The sequence below is a fragment of the Lactuca saligna genome, chromosome 5 (assembly GCF_052625555.1).
Source record: "Lactuca saligna cultivar CGN05327 chromosome 5, ASM5262555v1, whole genome shotgun sequence".
Lineage (NCBI taxonomy): Eukaryota > Viridiplantae > Streptophyta > Magnoliopsida > Asterales > Asteraceae > Lactuca > Lactuca saligna.
In genome coordinates this window covers 65,173,091-65,179,767 of record NC_136421.1, presented here as the reverse complement: position 1 = coordinate 65,179,767, position 6,677 = coordinate 65,173,091, and positions in this window count along the sequence as shown.

The following is a 6,677-nucleotide window of genomic DNA, read 5'->3' as shown; positions in this document are numbered from 1 at the left end:
ATCGATCATGGAGTCCAATCCCCATAGTCAACAACAACCCTGGCTATCTCAGAACCCTGCAAACCCGCTGACAATAAGCAGAAGTTATGGGATGACAAGAAGAAACAGAAAGCTACCAAAAAGCAGCAGATTGTGGCAATGCATGTCGCGATAGCACCCGCCGCTTCTGCTCCGGTGAAGCAGTACGCTGGGACTTTGGCAAAATGCAACAAGTGCAACTTCCACCACAACGGCCCCTACCGAAAAATGCAGTGCTCCAACGGCCCCTACCGAAAAATGCGGTTCTCGGCGCTGGCGTGGGCCAGGCTTGCTATGGATGTGGCGATGTGGGCCACTATAAAAGGGAATGCCCCAAGGCAAGAAATGCTAGTGGAGTAGGAAGAGTTCGAGCTATAGGCCAAGACAAAGCAGATGCTGACCCTACGGTGGTGACCGGTACGTTTCTCCTAGAAAACTCTTATGCATGCATACTGTTTGATAGTGTTGCAGAAAGAAGTTTCGTGAATCAGAAATTTGCACGCTTACTTAAATAACAACCACACGCACTAAAAGAACCATTCATTGTAGAAATGGCTAATCGGAAAATTGAGAGTACTAATAGCATATACATAGGATGTACCCTAACTTTAGATAGCCATTCATTTCCAATCAACCTCATGTCGGTCTTGTCACACCCCCAAACCAGAACGGCGGAAACGTTCGGGGGCGGAGGACGTCATATTCAGTATCATAACAGTTCATAGAAAGGAAAGTAGACACCACCATATATATTAAAGTTTCCAAGATGTTTACATAATTGTATTCATTACATGTTCAAAAGATAAATACATAAACATCATTCAAAAGAAGTAATTAACGCTAGCGCGTTAATCCCAAAAGTTGATTCCCAAACCTGCTTAGCGGTTCCCTGAGAATACAAGTTATTTCAAAGAAAAAGTGTCAACAATTAAGTTGGTGAGTTCATAAGTAGTTTAGAAAATTTGGATGCCATTCCAAAATGGGTGTATATTTTCCAGAAAACGCAGCATTTCAAATGTAAAGAGTTGTGATTTGTTTTGTTGAAAGTGAATGTATTAAATCCAGAAAATCCCATATTTTCCCTAATGGTTGAGATACGAGTTGTTGTGTTTCCCAAGAAAAACCCTTATTTTCTTATAAAAGTATGAAATGCATATGAATGTTCGTGTTATAAGTTGTAAATAATTGCACCAGGAAAATCCCTTATTTTCCTAACATAAATGGCAGTCTCTAAGACCAAAACTTTGCAAGAAACCGACGTTTAAAAGTAGTGTCATAGTTTTATATAATAAAGCTATACGAAGATCGCATTTGTTAGATGAAGAATAGCTTTAATAGCTACTCGTTCATAAAAGCATAATACCATAATAATTGTATATCGGATGAGTTTTATAACCATACTAAACATAATATGCCTGTAACGACGTTCTTCAGGCGTCGCAGCGTTATGACAACAGTCACCCCAAAAGACGGACTGTAGCTAACAGTCAGGGCGCGGGGTCATGACTTCCCGTATAGATCTATACACATTTGACACATTCTCCGAACGGGAGACTCTGGTTATAGACAGGACTTGCAGCATTACTTTCTAATAAAGAAAAGTAACGTTTGAAGATATACACGTCTCATGGATTCTCAACTAAGTCGGTATTAAAGTGATCGTTTTGTATGCAAAGTTTATCCTTTTTCACAATGTTTGACAAAGCAAAATCATAAGTTTTTAGAATGTATAAAAAGACTTAACAATGAAAGGTACTTTGAAATCATTATATACTTTGTATAATGTCTAATGCACACAAAGTATGACAAGAGTTTTCCATAATAGAAATAAGTTCCAAGTGATTTATTCGATAAAACAAGTGAAGTAAAACTTTATAAAATACATTATAATAACCGTATGTTTACTTGTATCCCCCCCCTAAAAGAGTATAAAAGCATTTAAATGTATTTAAAGTGTGTTTGAAAGGGGTATGAACTCACTTGAAAGCTTGAAGATAGCAAGATGGAAAACCGGGCAGAGTTTCGTCTCGGGAAATGGATTTTTCTCGGAACTCTCGGGATTCCTCGGGAGTAAAATCGACCTTCAGGACTTGCACAAAATGACCAGGGCTTTGGGGTAGTGCGAGCACGAAAAATGAGGTAAAACGCAAGAAAAAGGAGAGAGAATGGGCCATTTTCCCGGGAACCCTCGCATGTTATTTATAGGGGGGCCTGAGAGGCCTCGTACGCGGGGCGTACGCTCGTACGCAGCGCGTACGCGTACATCATGCGTGACCGAAGCCTTGACTGCCTCGGCCTCGGATGGGACGGCTCAGGCTGTCGGGTCGGATGGGACGGCGGGTCAGACGGGCGGGTCCCTTAAGACGATAACTACCACATAGTGTACTCCAAATAGAGTTTTTGAATACTTCATTTTTCGATGATATTCTAATTCTTTTCTCAAAGAGGTTACAGGACTCGATTTTTACTGACTTGAAATAACGGGTTGTTACATCATCCCCCCGTTAGAGGGAATTTCGTCCCGAAATTTTAATACAAAAGAATAGTCTTAGGGGCTGGGGAAGAGATGTGGATACTTCTGTTGCATTTGATCTTCTCGTTCCCACGTGAACTCAGGTCCCCTTTTAGCATTCCATCGGACCTTTACTATTGGAATGCGACTCTGTTTAGTTCGTTTAACTTCCCTATCCATGATCTCGACGGGTTCTTCCACAAAGTTAAGATTTTCATTTAGTTCGATCTCATCGAGTGGAATTACAAGTGTTTCGTCGGACAAATACTTCTTCAGGTTTGATACGTGGAATACTGGATGTACTTTGTTAAGCTCTATTGGAAGTCGGAGTTTGGAGGCTACTGGACCAACCCTTGAAATGATTTCGAAGGGTCCAATGTACCTAGGATTTAGCTTCCCATGCTTTCCAAAGTGTATCATTCCCTTCCAGGGTGAGACCTTCAGTAGTACCCGATCGCCAATCTGAAATTCCAAGGGTTTACGTCTTTTGTCGGTATAGCTCTTTTGCCTATCCCTCGAGGATTTTAGTTGTTCTCGTATTTGCACGATCTTTTCAGTAGTTTCTCTTATGATCTCTGGACCAGTGAGGGTGCTATCAGGGACTAGACCTTTTGCAAGTTGTGTGTCGCCCACTTCCGTCCAGCACAGAGGTGATATGCACTTACGGCCGTAAAGGGCTTCAAATGGAGCAGTATTGAAACTAGTATGATAACTATTGTTATAAGAGAACTCAACCAAAGGTAAGTGAACATCCCATGCTTTACCAAAGTCGATTACACATGCTCGCAACATGTCTTCCAAGGTTTGGATCGTTCTTTCGCTCTGTCCGTCAGTTTGGGGGTGATAGGCTGTACTCATGTCCAATCTTGTTCCCATGGATTTTTGCAATGATTGTCATAATCTAGACGTGAATCTGCTGTCTCTATTCGAGATGATAGACATTGGCACTCCATGGAGTCGTACGATCTCTCGGATGTAGATTCTCGATAGCTTTTCCATTTTATCAGTTTCCTTGATCGGTAGGAAATGAGCGGACTTGGTTAATCTATCAACGATTACCCAAATAGTATCTTGATCACCCTGAGTTTTGGGCAGTTTCGTTATGAAGTCCATGGAAATCTGATCCCATTTCCACTCAGGAATTTCAGGTTGTTGGAGTAGTCCTGAGGGTTTCTGGTGTTCTATTTTGATCTTGGCGCAAGTCAAACACTTGCTCACATATGTAGCGATCTCTACTTTCATGTTTGGCCACCAGTAGAGTTGTTTGAGATCTTGATACATCTTGTCTGACCCGGGGTGTATGGAGTATGGAGTCTTATGTGCCTCGCTCATAACTACCTCTCTAAGTCCACCTAACTTGGGCGTCCATATTCGGTTCATGAGGTAGCGTGCTCCGTCACTCTTGATTTCTAAATTCTTGTCCATTCCCCTAAGGGTCTCACCTATCACGTTTTCGGGTTTCAGGGCCTTTATTTGAACTTCCTTGACTTGTGTCGACAGTTGAGAATGGATTGACATGGCTAATGACTTCACTCTTCGGCCAGAGTACTCCTTACGACTAAGGGCATCTGCCACGACGTTAGCCTTTCCTGGATGATAGCGAATCTCACATTCGTAGTCGTTGAGCAATTCGAGCCAACGTCGCTGTCTCATGTTCAACTCCTTCTGGTCGAAGATGTGTTGTAGGCTCTTGTGGTCTGTAAAGATAGTGCATTTGGTACCATATAGGTAGTGTCTCCAGATTTTAAGAGCGAAGACCACCGCCCCAAGTTCTAAATCATGAGTGGTGTAATTGACCTCATGCGTTTTCAGTTGTCGTGAGGCATATGCAATAACCTTTCCCCTCTGCATTAGTACACATCCCAGCCCTTGCTTCGAAGCGTCGCAATACACCACAAAATCTTCGGTCCCTTCTGGGAGAGAAAGGATGGGCGCACTGCAAAGGGCCTGTTTCAAAGTCTGAAATGCAGCATCTTGCTTTTCTCCCCAATTGTAGGTCACACATTTCTGGGTTAAGGCGGTAAGAGGCTTTGCGATGCTGGAGAAATTCTGGATGAACCTTCGGTAATAACCAGCAAGACCTAGAAATTGGCGAATTTCTGTTGGTGTAGTTGGCGCAGACCCGTTTTTGATAGCCTTGATTTTGATGGATCCACGTGGATTCCTTCCTTGCTGACCACGTGACCGAGGAAGTCCACCTTTCTAATCCAAAATTCACATATTGAGAATTTTGCATACAGTCTCTCAGTCCGTAACGTCTCTAAAACTTGCCTCAGATGTTGACCATGCTCTTCTTTATTCTTTGAATAAATGAGTATGTCGTCTATGAATACTATCACGAATTTATCCAAGAATGGACGACATACCCGATTCATTAGATCCATGAATACGGCCGGGGCATTGGTTAGTCCGAACGGCATCACTACGAACTCGTAATGTCCGTATCGTGTTCGGAAGGCCGTCTTGGGAATATCACTCTCCAGGACTCGCAGTTGGTGATATCCCAACCTCAGATCGATCTTGGAGAAGTAGTTGGCTCCTTGGAGTTGGTCGAATAAGTCATCGATTCGGGGTAGGGGGTATCGGTTCTTGATGGTAAGTTTGTTGAGTTCTTGGTAGTCGATGCACATTCTGAATGATCCATCCTTCTTTTTCACGAACAGTACGGGTGCTCCCCATGGTGAGAAGCTCGGCCTGATGAATCCTTTTCCAAGTAGTTCATTCAGCTGGCTGGATAGCTCTTGCATCTCTGCCGGGGCTAATCGATAGGGTGCTTTGGCTACTGAGGTAGCTCCGGGAACCAGATCGATTCGGAACTCAACTTGTCTCGCGGGTGGTATTCCCGTAAGGTCCTCAGGAAAAACGTCGGGAAAATCGCGTACGTCGGGCACACTCTTGATGTCTTGGACTTCGCGTTTCACATCTACAACATGTGCCAAGAACGCGTGACACTCCTTGCGTAGGCATTTCTGAGCTTGGATACTTGAGATGATACGAAGAGTGGTACTTGGTTTGTCGCACAAGACAATGAAAGTTTCGCCGGTTGGCAGATTAAGGCGAACGGCCTTATCGTAACATAGAATGTCCGCATGATGAGAACTCAGCCAATCCATGCCAATGATGACATCGAAACTCATAATCGAGACTGGCATGAGGTTGATTGGAAAGGGATTATCGTTTAAAGTTAGAGTGCAATTTAAGTATATCTCCTTAGTGCATTCGGTTTTCCCGTTGGCCATTTCTACCATGAATGGTTCACTTAATGATTGTGGTATTGATTTTAGCAGGCCTTTAAAGTCGTGACTCACAAAACTCCTTTCCGCTCCACTATCAAACAAAATGCATGCATACGAGTTATCGAGAAGAAACGTACCGGTAACAACAGTAGGGTCCGCAATGGCTTCATCTTGTCCCATTGCGAAAACTCGGCCCCTTCCACCGGTATTCCGGTTGTTTGCCTTTGGGCAGTCCCTGCGGTAGTTCCCCGTGTCTCCGCACTCAAAGCAGGCGCGGCTTACCCCGGTATTAGTAGTGGGGACGGATGGTTGGGTTGGCCCTTTGCAATAGCGGGCTGTATGTCCCTTCTTATTACACTTGGTGCATTGAAGATCATGGCAAGGACCATGGTGGTGGAAGCTGCATCAGTTGCACTTAGGAAGTTTCCTATTATATGAGCTTGTGGGGGCAGGGTTCGCAGGTACAGTCATAGCGTGGGTCGCTATTACTTGTTGTTTCTTGGGGTTTTCCTGGAGAGTTTGTCCCCTCCTTTTGTTCCAAGGCCTACTCTGGCCCTGAGCCTCCCTAGGTGGGTTTGCGGTTGTTGAAATGATACTGGGTTTTACTCCGTGGTCGATGAGTCGCTGAGCCAGGCGTTTAGTGCTGTTGTAGGTAACAGGGCCAGAAGCTAGGACATGCCCTTGAATCTGGGGTGACAACTCCCAAATGTACCTTTCAACCTTCTTTGATTCTGGGTTGCCATGGTAGGGCACAGTGCAGCGAGGTCGTTGAACCTAGCTGTGTAGGTGACTAGGTCAGACCCAGTCATTTTCAGATTCCAGAGCTCCTACTCAAGCTTTTGCACTTCGCCCCTTGGGCAGTATTCTTCCAGTAGTATAACCTTTAGATCGTCCCAACTCATGGCGTTGGC